Raw genomic sequence first — 13,799 nt, forward strand, 5'->3', positions numbered from 1 at the left:
TTTTTTGGAACCTGTTTTGTGTGTGAAAATGTTCAACAAACCTCCTTAGCGAAAACATTTTAAATATCACATGAAATACAAATTAATCAGAATCTTTGCGAGTTTTAAAGACTGAAAATTACACTGCTCTCACTACAAAACCAACAAATAAGCACATAATTATGAATTGTGTTGATATCAGTATATCTATGTGATATTCATCTTTATGTGGCAATTGCCTTGTATGAGTGGAATAGAATATGTAATATGATTTAAAATATGGTATACAATTGTTCTTATGTTAACTGCATCCTGCTTGGAAAGGTGTGTCAACACACCTGTTTCGTAGAAAGGAAATGAAGATACTTAGTATACAATTAAGTACATTGACATCAAAGACTTTACCGAAACTACAGTGATGTTGCTATTTGTTGTGTAGGATTTGTACGCTGTGCTGTATTCTTTCATCGTTTTTAGAAATAAAAGTCTTTCTCTGGCCCCAGTTCCGGTTTGCGTCAGATTGTGCATACAGCCTTAGTGACTTTTCGTTTTAACAATCAACGCGCAGCTAAGATTGTTAAAACTGAAATATTGAGATGCGATTTTATTTGCCAAAGGTCGGACCGATGAAAAACGCTTAAATGTAGATTTTTTAGTCAAAAGAAATAGTAAATGTAATACCCCCCAATAATAAATTAAAAGCATTCTTTTATTGAATAACATTATTACTGTATTCAATTAGACTGTGGAGAAATTAAGATGCCAGATAAAAAATGTGGAGAAAAAAAATTGTATTATTCTCACTAATTAATACAATGTTCTTTTTTGGTGAATAATTCACTGAATTCAGATCTTATATTGATAAAGTATACCTAGTATGCATGACTTTGGTAAAATCTTCAGATAAACCAAAAAAAATATACTGACAATGTTGACACGTGCACAGAAAATTAATATAAATATCTATTTAATATCAATGTTATACATACTTTCATGTTTGAGTCTCTTCATCAAACGCAATCACATCAAGGACTTTAATTCTAAAGTTTAATGAACAGTTAATACTTTCTTTAATTATACGGATGCAGAAATAAAAGAAAAAATGTACAGTATTGTTGACCTTAGCTTTCATTAATATTCCTAGAACTTAAAACCACAGACACATTACTTACATTTCTGTTCACATTCACAATGATAACTAGTGGATGTCGATTTATGACGATATAGGCAGCGTCCTCTCTCATGTGATGCCTACTGCTTTGGACAATGTTAGTTAAATTTGCATCATATTTCCTAGTGTTTTTGGACAATGCTATCCTCTTTAATTTCCTCCAGAAATCCTTTTGGATTCAGGATGTCGATTTATGACGATATAGACAGTGTCCTCTCTTCCCTAAATGCGATGCCTACCTAGTGCTCTGGACAATGTTATTAAAATTTGCATCATATTTCCTAGTGTTTTTGGACAATGCTATCCTCTTTAATTTCCTCCAGAAATCCTTTTGGATTCAGGATGTCGATTTATGATGATATAGGCAGCGTCTTCTCTTCCCTAAATGTAACTCCTAGTGCTATGGACAATGTTAGTAAAATTTGCATCATATTTCCTAGTGTTTTTGGACAATATTATCCTCTTTAATTTCCTCCATACTTAAATATAATAAAACCAATATTCCCGGAAACTTAACTTAAAAATTAACGCATGTTTCCATTGTATCGATAAGCCCCTTGTTTAAGTGCATTATTATTTGCCAGATTGTACCTAATAATGACCACTTAAGCTAAAGTTCATTTCATTTGTGAATGATGTCAGTGGCATTGTTATATCCTCTTGTTATTCTCCTTCTAGATGTCAATTTCCTTGCCATAATCAACCAAATCTGAAAATGTACTTTCAAAGTGCATTGACATGTATAAGGAGATTTATCAATGTTTACTGTTAATATTACATCATCATGCATAAACCGAGCAATATTTGTGGGTCACATGGCAGACGTGCAATAGTACATTTTTTCTCTATTTTTCGTGTACAAAAAAAAATTCCTTTCGCATTTTAAAAAACTTTATTCTGAACATGAAACAGCGCCGCCGATTTTAAAATCATAACACTCGTATTTTTGAAGTGATACGTACTAATTTAGACCAAAAAAGCATTTAAATTAGCTTTACAGTGATTGTATATGATTTTGATTAGTTTTATGTGAACAAATCTACAAGACGTGGAATCGAATGAAAGGTTATATTTCTACTCGGCTGTTGCCTGGTGGAAATATAACATTCACATCATGCCATTATTTGTATCATTCCACTCAAACTTATTGTATACTGTCAGTGTGTACTATCAGCTGTTATGAGGCCTCTAATTTGATGAATGAAATGCTTCATCGGAACCTCAATGATGCAGTAGCCAAATACTTCATCAACTGTTGGTTTCAGATGGTACACAATACCAAATATGGATGATAAGGACCATTAACAGTATAGTAATTGAATCTACAAAACTAAATATGCACTGATTCTGTCAATATTTTTTGTAATCACCTATTTGTTTGACTCAAATTTACCACCATGAATTCTAATTGCTTTTTTTTCTTCACTTGATTTGTATGTAGATAATTTCTACAAAATTGTTCAGAATATGAAATGAATTTTGGGTCAGTTTTTGCTGGCAAGATAAGTGACATATTAATGGTAAAAATGGAAAAGATGATGATGAAAACAAAGAGGATGATTACTGATTATGATTAAACAAATATCACGATGAAATAATTTCCCTCAAGTAGATACTAACAGTACAATAACAATTTAGTATAAAATAATAATTCAACTATAAAAATATATCTTTAAATTTAAGTTTAAAATCATGAACTTTACAATTATCAAGAAATAAGCAAACAAAAATATTATAATTTTTCAGTCAGAAATGAATAAAAAGAATTATACATACTGAGTTTTGCATGAGCCTAACAGCCTCCAGCCATGTAACACAGTATTTAAAATCCAACCAAAGATTTGAGACAAAAATTCTAAGCAATTTAGTAGAAGACAAGACACGATGCTAATGTCTTGCTTGTCGTATTAGTGGATACTTTACTATGCTTTGAATGTTGAATTTGTCCGGTCAATGCTATTATTAACATCCCCATATCTCAATAGATGATTTAGCAAACGGCACTTGAAAACATCTTTAGTAGAATTTTTATATAAGTGTGATTACTTGAGAGTGAATGAATATCATTCAATGCAACAAAATGGTTTGATTTTTCTGTACAGTAAGCTGACGTGCCGTTCTATTCAGCAAGAAAATATTCACATTTTTAAACAGATATTGTTCAATTGTCCTTGGTTTATTAATAAATATTCTATCATGCTATAGTATTTTATCCAGCAATGTTATTACGAAAAAAACACCTATGAATTAATCCGGTTGCATTATAAAATTAAATTTATACATTTAATTATATTCAACAAATTTATTCAATAACTGAATGTTATAAATGTTTTGCTTGATTCTAATTCTACTTTTTAAAATCTAGTCATCCATCCATGAAAATACCACCAGATAGCATTTATATTTTTGCGCAAATGTCAAATGTCACTACAGTTGCAAAGGACCAGTATGTGTACTGCAAAGTTTGTGTGTCAACTCCAGAGCTGCTGCTAAGTCCATGTTAAACTGGATGATGGAATTAGGGATATCTCCAGAACTTACAGTTTCATAAATGCACCTTTACATTATATATTTGTGTTACTTTTTCTGTATTTAAGTTTATCTAATTTTTACACTATAGTGTTTTGCTTCACTTTTTGACAATCCTGTCTACCCCCTAAAGTGCTCTGTACCTTGTGATTTTTATTATTTATAAAAGACAAAATAAATGAAATGAAATGAAATAAAATTATAAAATCTATGTAAAAGAAATGTTCTACTACTTGTAAACTAAAGGAATATTTTAACTGAACATTAATTTACACACAGACACAGATGTCTATTGGCAACCACTGGCGCTAAATGGATTATTGCACTTGCCTCTGGTATAATATATTGACTTCAGTTCTTGAATGTAATGTATGTTCAAAGCAGTATGCATTTGACACAACCTGACATAGACATTTCTGTTTGTATTGGCGAAATCCAAATATGTGTGGAAGAATGAGGCAAATAATAATCATTGTTACAACTTGCCGAGAACAAGAGATGGCGCCGATAACTAATCAATTAATTGCATAAAGAATATAATCAGGTTAATAGTGAGTGGCACGGTAGCTTACTAGCTTACGAATTCCAATGTTTGGGTTCTGATCTTTTAATACTCATAAGAAAAGAAGAATTACGGACCTGTACTTATTATTTTGTGAATTTGTATGCACGCCAAATTTATTGCCTTCTTTTAAAGTTGAAAATAAACAGAAAATGAAATAATATTAAAAGTAAGGAAAATATGAAAACAAATTAGAAAATCATAGAGCAACTTTTTTTTTATATATTTTATATAAGATAACCATAAGCGAATTTATTCACTATCTTAAAGGTGGCAATCCTGACAAGACAAACATGTACATAAGATGCTCTACATAAACAAAGTCTTATTACAAGTCTTTGGGAGTGGAGTTGTAAATTGTCATTAAGAAAAAAATCATGACAGGACCCTTGGATTGGTAGCCAAGCATCGTAACCACCAAGCCACAAATCCACTCCATAATGTTCATAATATTGTGCGCTCAATGTATTACGATCGTGATCACTTTAAAAGATACATGTGACAAGTACTAGAGTAGAGCCTCCTCCTTTGAGTCACCACAGCATTGAACTGTTGCTTTTTATCCATAATGATATTAAAGCTTGGTTCTCACTGGCGACGCAATCTACGTAACGTAAGAAAATGCTCTTTCAATAATTGTATTTGCCTTCGTCTGCGTGAAATCAAACCTGCGATGTTTGCAGCACTATTGCGTCGTCGATTCTCACTTGTGATTACGCAATACAGCACTTTGCGTCGATACATCGCTGCGTTACGTTGCGATGCGTTCTAGTGGGAACCACGCTTAAGGATTATTGTGGATGACTTTGCTTCAACTGACAACACAGAAATGAACTTTATTAACCCTCTCCAATAACATAATTAATGAGCACTAATCAAAACATTGTACTTATTGTATTTTCCACTCATAATAATGAAATCTTTTAGTGCATCGGTTCAAACAAAAAGAAGATGCTTATGGCGCATTGACACAACAATGCAAAACTAATTACAAACAGTGAATGAACAAAATCTAGGTGTAAAATAATCACGAGTTCAATCGAGCTTATGATAAATGTCTTCAGCTTTGATTTTAATGAGTCCTTTAAGATGGAAATTATGAGATCTGCACGCATTGTCCTTTACAGGTTGTCTCATTATTTTGTATGCATCTATGTTAAATAGAAATTTAAACTATAATCATATTTTTTTTATTATTTCATTCGCATCCAACAGCGAGTAACTTGCCAATTACTATGTAATAATTTATCTTTTTTAGTCTCATTTGAGGCCTAGGGAGTGGAGTTGAAAAAGTTGTGAGTAATACAACCCTGGCACTATAGGTCAGAATTGAATCCGGACATTGGGATTTGAAGGATGTAAGGACCAAGCTAGAGCTCCACTACAATCAGATGCATTGATGAAATATTATTAGTTTATTCAGCTCAGAATACATGAATTTTCAAGCTTCTGATTTTTTTTTTTTAGAGAGAAAGGGGTGGGTGTGTGTGTGGGGGGGGGGGGGGTGTATAGGGGGTAAGGGGGGTTAGAGTGATGTGTTTAGAGAAGACAGAACGATGCCATCAGATCTTTTTGGTTCCATCTCTGAAATGAACATTTTATCAAAGAGTTTACAGAAAGCATGCAATAAAAGATAAAGAATGGGTGTCCTAATAAAACCTTCCAATTTAAAGACCACTTGTCACAAAGTGTGAGGATCATCAATTTAATTTCTTAACATTGGTAACGGAAGCATAAACAATTGACAGTAATGTAGAGAATGTTATCATGTTAATAACCAACGGCTATGACGTACACAGAACATTCCAATAGAAGACTTGATTCCAATTTACACAATGGTATAGAAAATAAGTAAAGTAGAATCACTATGAAGGGGATATCTTTGTAGAGTGGGTGTCTTCTAAATATTGGTTGGACAAATGTTTGAATACACATTTACTCTTGTTCGTAAGTGGAGGGGTTCTTCTGTAGTACAAGGATGAAATAAATAAATAAATGTCTGTATAAGAATCTTTTGGACGAAATTTTAGTTGCTAATCCAAACAGACGTTTAATATATTTCAGATAGAAGTCCCAAGTTTCTTTCTTTGAACATTGTGTGAATAGACGATAACGGAACCACTTGGCTAGGACCGGTCCTGCCTTAATTTTGGCAAATACAATGCAAACATTACGGTTACATTCATAACTTCATTTATCATTTTTAATCACTCATAACCTGTATTTCTAAATCATGAATTCCTACAGCAAGGTTTAGTTTCTATGAGCAAATGTAATGTAGTAAGTTTAAATAATGATTAACATAAACGACTGACCAGCATTGAACGGAAATATAACATTATTAGCAACATAATGATACTGCGGAAATATATCTTGTACATATGTATTTAGTCATAAGCTATGAAATAGAATGTCAGAGGTCACATTTAAAATGTCAAACTGGAATCTGTTTAAACTAAAAAGGAAACATCTACTCCTAATTTCAGTTTAATTAAACAATTAAAACAATAATCTATAATCTAACCAACTTTGCAGTATATTATATATTCAATAACCAAAGATATTGGGTATTTAATTTGTTTTGTTACAATAATGTATAATTACTTTGGCACTGGTAGATTCTAATATTTCTAAATTTACATTTTTCTGCTGCATATCCTCAAATTGATTATAAAATATAATGTTATCTATAACTTGGTAACCCATTTCTTCTGAAAATACTTCATGTAGTTCTCCCAAACATACCAATAAAATGAATCGTTGTCACTCCTGAGGACGATCGGAATATATTGATTAAAACATCAAGAAACTCAACTGTTCTTTTCAGATATATACGTGGTGTACTGCAAACTTTATATCAACATATTTATTTCGCCATGCAAATCTTCAAACAATATATTGGAAGAAACATATGAAAACTGTACAAGTATGTTATTGTTATTATGGTATATTTTTGGCACTGAAACAAACTACTGTACAATATTAACATTGACAATAGATATTTCTGGAAGTAAAATGACTGTAGTCAGGATATGATTGAGTGGTTATTTTCAACTTATCTGCTGCCATTGCACTTTGTGACAAGATACAATACCCATGACTGACTTCTGTTGAGAGAAAATAACCGATAAAATCAGCCCACGAATTTCACGTCGACAATTGCCAACTTTTTACTAAATCGTAAAATTAACTCAAAACATAAAAATCGATCAAAAAACCCCTAAAAAGAAAAAATAAGGGTGAAAACTCAAATTGATTTGTTTACACTGACCGTCTGAGCGTGTTTTATTCAATAACCACCTACATTTTTTAGAAGTCAGTGTATAAAATATATTTTTTAATTATTACTAATATTATTAATATAATTCAAATTAATGACCAGTTATTTGGAATTATGCAGCAGATTTAGTTGGAAGGTTGTCATAAAAAAGTTGTAAAAATATATAACAAAAGTTTGGAAAATGATTTTAAAAAATGACATAGTACATTTATAAAAATATAGAATTCTTAATTTATAATAAAGATTTGACTAAGAAAATTGCCGAGTAGAATGGGTAGTGTAACCACATTAATGTTTATGGAATAAAGTAACATCTCTTACTAATGGCCAAGCAGTTATAGTAATACATAAAACTAAAAGGTTAGATTACAAAAATTACTGGACCCTGGGAAAAACTGAGCTATATGTTTCTTTCTATTAAAAATTCATGTCGCATTTTAAAATAATTCTTGCAACAAAAAAAATCCCTTAAAATGCAACATTTTATAATGCAACATTTATATAGCGCTATTTCATAAAAATCAGAGCGCTGTTGATTATTAAAATTATCTAGACTCTAAGCAGGAAATAGACTTAAAGACCCCTTCCCTGCAATTTTGGACGTTTTTTGGAAAATAATACATATATATCACTTTTAAAACATTAAACCATGTCATTCCTTGTCTTAAATGTACGTTTTATGGTAAATTATGATAAAAAGTGAGAAACAATGCACTACCTAAGTAGCTCGCGGCGATCGACCTCTCGTGGACGGTCTTAGGCCTAGCCTAGCTAGGCTTAGTTTTGTAGGCCTAGCTGGTAAACATCGGTAACGTACGAACATCGTACGCTAGCTATATACCTAGCCTGACGTTGTATAGTTGCTGCATTAATTGTCTTTCTATTTTTGCCAGACAAATTGAGGAAAACCCGGTATTTTCGCTGAAAAGTTAGGAGTCTTCCATTTGTTTTGGCCTCACGATCGATCGAAAAGTGGGCGAATTACAGGTGAAAAACAAAAATATCAATCCGCGCGCAATGCATTTTGGGATTTATAGCGGGCCGCTATAATTATTAGAATCGACTTATTTTTCACATTTTTAACCGTTTAAAGACGAAAAAAGTTATCGCAATAGGACCATATAGTATTATTTTTACATTAAATATAGTTTGTGATCTTAAATTAGATCTAAAAAACGTAGGGAAGGGGGCTTTAACCAAAGACAACCCATTATTGACAAAAAAATTAAAATAAAAAATAAAGAACATTTCATCTTCAATTTTATAAGATCACAATGTATAATCAAAAATAATTTTGATTTGACGTGTACACCTGGCGAACCTCCTGTGGATTGTATACGCTAGTACCAATGCAACGCCACAGTTTAACTCTACAATCCTGGCAATTAAAGACAAAGTAATGTCACATACCAAACAGATACCAGCATCCTGTAGTGTTTGCGAACTGTGCTAGGCCACTTTAGGGGGATTTTTTATGCAAGAGTATTAGGTCTCTAGAGGTTGTTGTTCTACTATTCATTATTGTTACATGATTGTTGTCTTTTTTAAGTGTACTGTTAACTATAAGTGCACTTTTAAAAAGCAGAAAGCTTCTCTTTATGTGACTAATTTTGTAATCAAAGTATGACACAATTATAGCCCTGTGACCTTTTTTTTAAAAATGGCAATTAATAGGCCTATATTAATTCATTATGTTTAATATTTTGTCCTACTAATTATTATAAATTTTTTTTTAAACATAAACAAAAACAACCGGTTTTGCAAATTTGGAAGTTTTTCTCAAATTAGACGATAAACAATCATATTATTGATAAAAACATTTTTTGGAGGTTTCTTTTCAGGTTCTGGTAATTATGAAATCAATTGAGGTTTTTAAGATTGGTTCTCTTTTTTTTACCAATTTCTATAGGCAAGAAAATAAACTGTTCTTTCCATCCCAGCCTGGGCCCACAGAGGTTGGTTATCTAGGGTCTAGATATAAGATTCCTTGGCCTTGCCAAGAATCTGGTATTTCAGCTAGGGGCAGTTACAAAATCTACTAACATTACAACTAAAATAACTTGAGGGGTTTAGCATAATTGAAGATTTGCTGGGAACTTGGTTGTAATTGTAAAAATAATACTAAAAGTAAATGACAGTTATATACTGTATTTTTAAATCACTAAAATGTAGGTGGGGTGGGGCTGATGATGTTCATAATCTAAAACATGGCCAGTATAGTTCTTATGTGAAAAGGTTTGATTAATGTTTATGTTGGAAAACTATATACTACTAAATTGGTACTGAACAATCTGGATTAAATAACAGTTCCTGCTACTTGTATTTTAATGCTCACGTGTCCTGTCCTGAAATATAATAATAGCCTATAAGGCCATATGTAGGCATACAGCCGAAGATGAGCCTTGACATCCCTTATATCTAGTGACAATATCTCAATCAAAACCGCCTTACTAATACCAAAACCATTGGCCGATTAGTTTAGAAACAAGGTGGTATTCTCTCCAATATGGATACTATTAATTCCACATGACTCAATTGTAAACAATTTTAAAACAACCAGGATAATTGTGTTCCTTTATGTGTTTTTCTAACCTCTTGCAATTAAACATAGGCAGCACTAATATAACCCACCACATGTTAATTAAGCCAACCCATTGACATTATAAGATGTTCCATATGTAATGTAGTAATGCTTCACTTCTTTTCTTGCTCTTGTGATGAAAAATGCGATTATTTTGACACGGACAGTTGGAATTGTATTGAACAAGTGGTCCAGCCAATCAAATTATATTACTGTATACATAAAACTATATGCAATGGTAATATGGCATAGTTGCTATGAACCAAAACAAGGTTGGTTGGATATTGGGAGATCAGGTTATAAATGAGTAACGTCACTGCCCCATGAGGATGCATTGTCACATTTAGATACAGTATTTCTATATGGATAAATTCACATTCACAATATCATATACATTCAGATTCAGATTCGATTTATTATTTACATACACATCTGAAGGCGAGGAGCGCAGCGACAAGCAGTGGTGTCTATGTGGTGCGTTAAAAAAAATCATAATATATGACTGCAGATGCCATCATGGTTATACAGAGGCTGCAATATATATAGGCCTAGTAAATTTGATTGAGATTTTTTGTAGTATTTTATTGCAGAGAACAACACACATTCATTTATATCAAAACTTATCATGTCTTATGATCCTTGTAAACCTGGAGAAAATGTGAAAAACCAGGATCACAAGAATGGAAGTTTAAGGCCACAACAGTGTTGGTACTGTACATATCACGCTGATGGTATTAATATCTGTATTAAGATAGATCTGTATTATTAATATATATATTATATTATCAATACAGAATACTATGTGCTATGTATGATAATTGATCTGTGTGTATTACATCATCTTTCCTTTGTGAAATAGATACACTGCTAAAACAAGTAAAGCTACTTACCGTGCAAATTATAGTTAAATATCCCTATTACAAGCACAACATGCCTTCCAACAAGACTGGCACAGTTTAATACTGATGGTAGTGTTGCGTTTTGCACATGTGTTGATAGGTTCAACACTTTTATTGTTTGTTTTCACTGGTCATACACCAGCAAGGCTTCAATGATTCTCCAGGATAGCATAGCAATCTGATTGGTCAATGTAAATCCTATTTCAACTACTGTCAGGTTTGATTTGTTGCTACCTTGTCATTTGCTCAAGATATTTTAATGTCGATATTAAATAAACAGCAATATATAAAAGCTATCAAATTTTAAAAAATCTAACATATAATTTGTTTTGATTTTATATCATTTTTATTATCATTTTTTTTTGTCTTGATATTCAACAAAGACAGATGATAGAGGGCAGGCATATATTTATTCTTACTGTGGTTCAATGATAAAAATATTTTATCAAATATTCAAATAAAATAAAAATCAAATAATCAATCTTTTAGTTCCATTCTTCACTATGAAAAAAAATCCAGTAATAATGACATTATTACATTAAGGATAAAAGAAAAGAAATAAAGCCGGTTTAATGTCTAGATTCTGCTTGTTTGGTATAAATGTCTTTTTTTGTGGGTTCGCAAGATATTTGTTGAAGAAATTATTATTATAATTAGTAATAACTAACTTTTAATAATTGAATATTTATTTATTATTTAGAAAATGATTGACAATGTGTTTAATTAAATCCACTTCTATTATTTACCCTTTTCTATCTTCAAGAATTAAAAAAAAAAATTAAATGAAGTCATCAACCAACACCCTCAAGCAAAATGACAGGTTGATCTGCCAATAATCTAATAGGCATAATTATAATTTAATTTATATAGATCATATTTCCCTTAAACATCCTATTAATATCAATATTTTTCAATCTAATTTATTACTATTGATTTTCATGAATATGGACATCACTATTTATAATATAAACTTTAACATTATTATAATGTACATTAGACTTGCCCCGGTTGTATTAGGTCAAATCGCTGTGGAACCTATGATTTAATGTACAGTACAAGAATTACTTTTTTTTTGTTTGTTTTTTTAAACTTATTTATTCTGGTATAAAACTTACAACAAGTAGCCGCAAGACTAAAAACGTTGCATTTACAAAATTATGAGTTGGGTTTGTCTAGATTTATGATAAATCCAGTATTCTTTGAAAGTGGTTTTGCTACTTTATATATAAACATAGAGCGCAAAGTTGCAACCTCTATTTTTACTGATTTTTTGTCAAGTATGCATTTTTGTGTACTTTTGCAACAAATAGAAAAATGTATTCAATTTCATTTTCTTTTTATTTTATTTTCTTTCAAATTCATACATAGCCTTTGATTTGTGATAGTGTAGAACCTACATTGTTTCTTTTAAAAGAACACTTTGCAACACTAGAAATTATCCATTTTCATCATCTTTTTTCTAATTTCTTTCATTACAAGTTGCTTCAAATTCTATTTATTCTCCAATTAGTCTCAATCAATACTGATGAGAACAATGTTTTTATCTGTCTGTAAATAATAATATAAGCAGACTTCAAGAGACCAGCGAATGCAAAAAAAACCCAATTACTCTGTATTACAAAAGTAGTTCCTTAGCTGGTGTAATAAGACATATTGTAGCAAGTTTTATACTATGTTGATAGCGCATTTAATGCGAGTCCCCTGTCATTGTCTATTCGTCTATATATATACTTATTCTTTTCACGGTATCTTAATTAATGCAACTAGTTTGTAGTGGGCATCCTATCACAAGCCCCTTGGGGTTTTCCATTTCATCTTTAAAAATATGTTTTACTCCTTGTTTGTTTTGTGTTTTTGTTTGTTTTATGAGATGAATAAAAAGAAATTAAATAATATGTTAGAAAATATTAATTTACCGAAAGTAACGAATGTATTTCTAATCAATAAGCTTAAAATAAAAGTGTGGGTTTGCACTTTAGCAGTAGTTATTTTACCTATACAGTCATAGATGCCACTGGCTGGGGGAGGGAGCACTGCACTGCATTTTAGGAGGATTAAAAATATCGCTGGTCCATCGGCGATTGACAACGCATAATGTGGGAGGATTTTCTATTTTTTATGCACATCGTAGGAGGTTCTATCTGACATACCGATTCAAATCCCTTATATACTGTATGCCCTTCCATCCCCTTGTCAGGCTTATTAGGTTTGGCGCCCCACTTTCATTTTTAGCTGTGCTGCTGTCATGCGTAAGAAAATTTAACCATAAGAATAGGCGCAGAGGCGTGATTGGTAGGTCTGTAAAAACGTGCCCATATTATAATTACAAATGATAGTAAACAAATTTAAAACATCACAATTAGTATACCACATCTTTTATTCAATATAAATAATTGCATATATTTGCATAAACAATGATTTCTAAATTATTACATTACACACAGCACATCAAACAATATTTAATTTCATATTAATTATTCATAAAGTAACAGTAAGTATATTCATACTAATAGTAAGATACACTCATTATACTAGTCAATATGGGTTGGTATATTGAAGGACTTGAATGTGTAAAATATATACTAATTTGGAAAGCAGAATATCATGGTGTGTGTGGTTTTGAATGATAGCAGGATAAATGGTAATGGTTGTAAGGTATAACTAACAACGCTTAAGCATTAAGCAAAAGAACAAAAAAGTGAAGAATGACAGAATATGAAGTGAATGTACCACAACTGTTATGAACTAAAACTATTTTCCTATACAAATGAAACATACAGAACTCCCCCAAAATATGT

At 31.3% G+C, this 13,799-nt stretch overlaps 2 protein-coding genes across 2 annotated transcripts in view; both read right to left on the reverse strand.

Annotated features, from left to right (window-relative positions):
* The window catches only part of LOC144845814 (uncharacterized), a 47,285-nt gene extending 38,874 nt beyond the window's left edge, over positions 1-8,411 (reverse strand). The window contains exon 1 of the mRNA XM_078703262.1: positions 8,240-8,411. The gene's annotated coding sequence lies outside the window, so the exon portion shown is untranslated. The remainder of the gene's footprint in view (positions 1-8,239) is intronic.
* Positions 1-13,799, reverse strand: part of LOC144845792 (death-associated protein kinase 1-like) — a 64,189-nt gene that overhangs the window by 20,728 nt on the left and 29,662 nt on the right. The window lies entirely within an intron of this gene.

This window comes from Antedon bifida, chromosome 6 (assembly GCF_963402885.1).
Source record: "Antedon bifida chromosome 6, ecAntBifi1.1, whole genome shotgun sequence".
NCBI lineage: Eukaryota > Metazoa > Echinodermata > Crinoidea > Comatulida > Antedonidae > Antedon > Antedon bifida.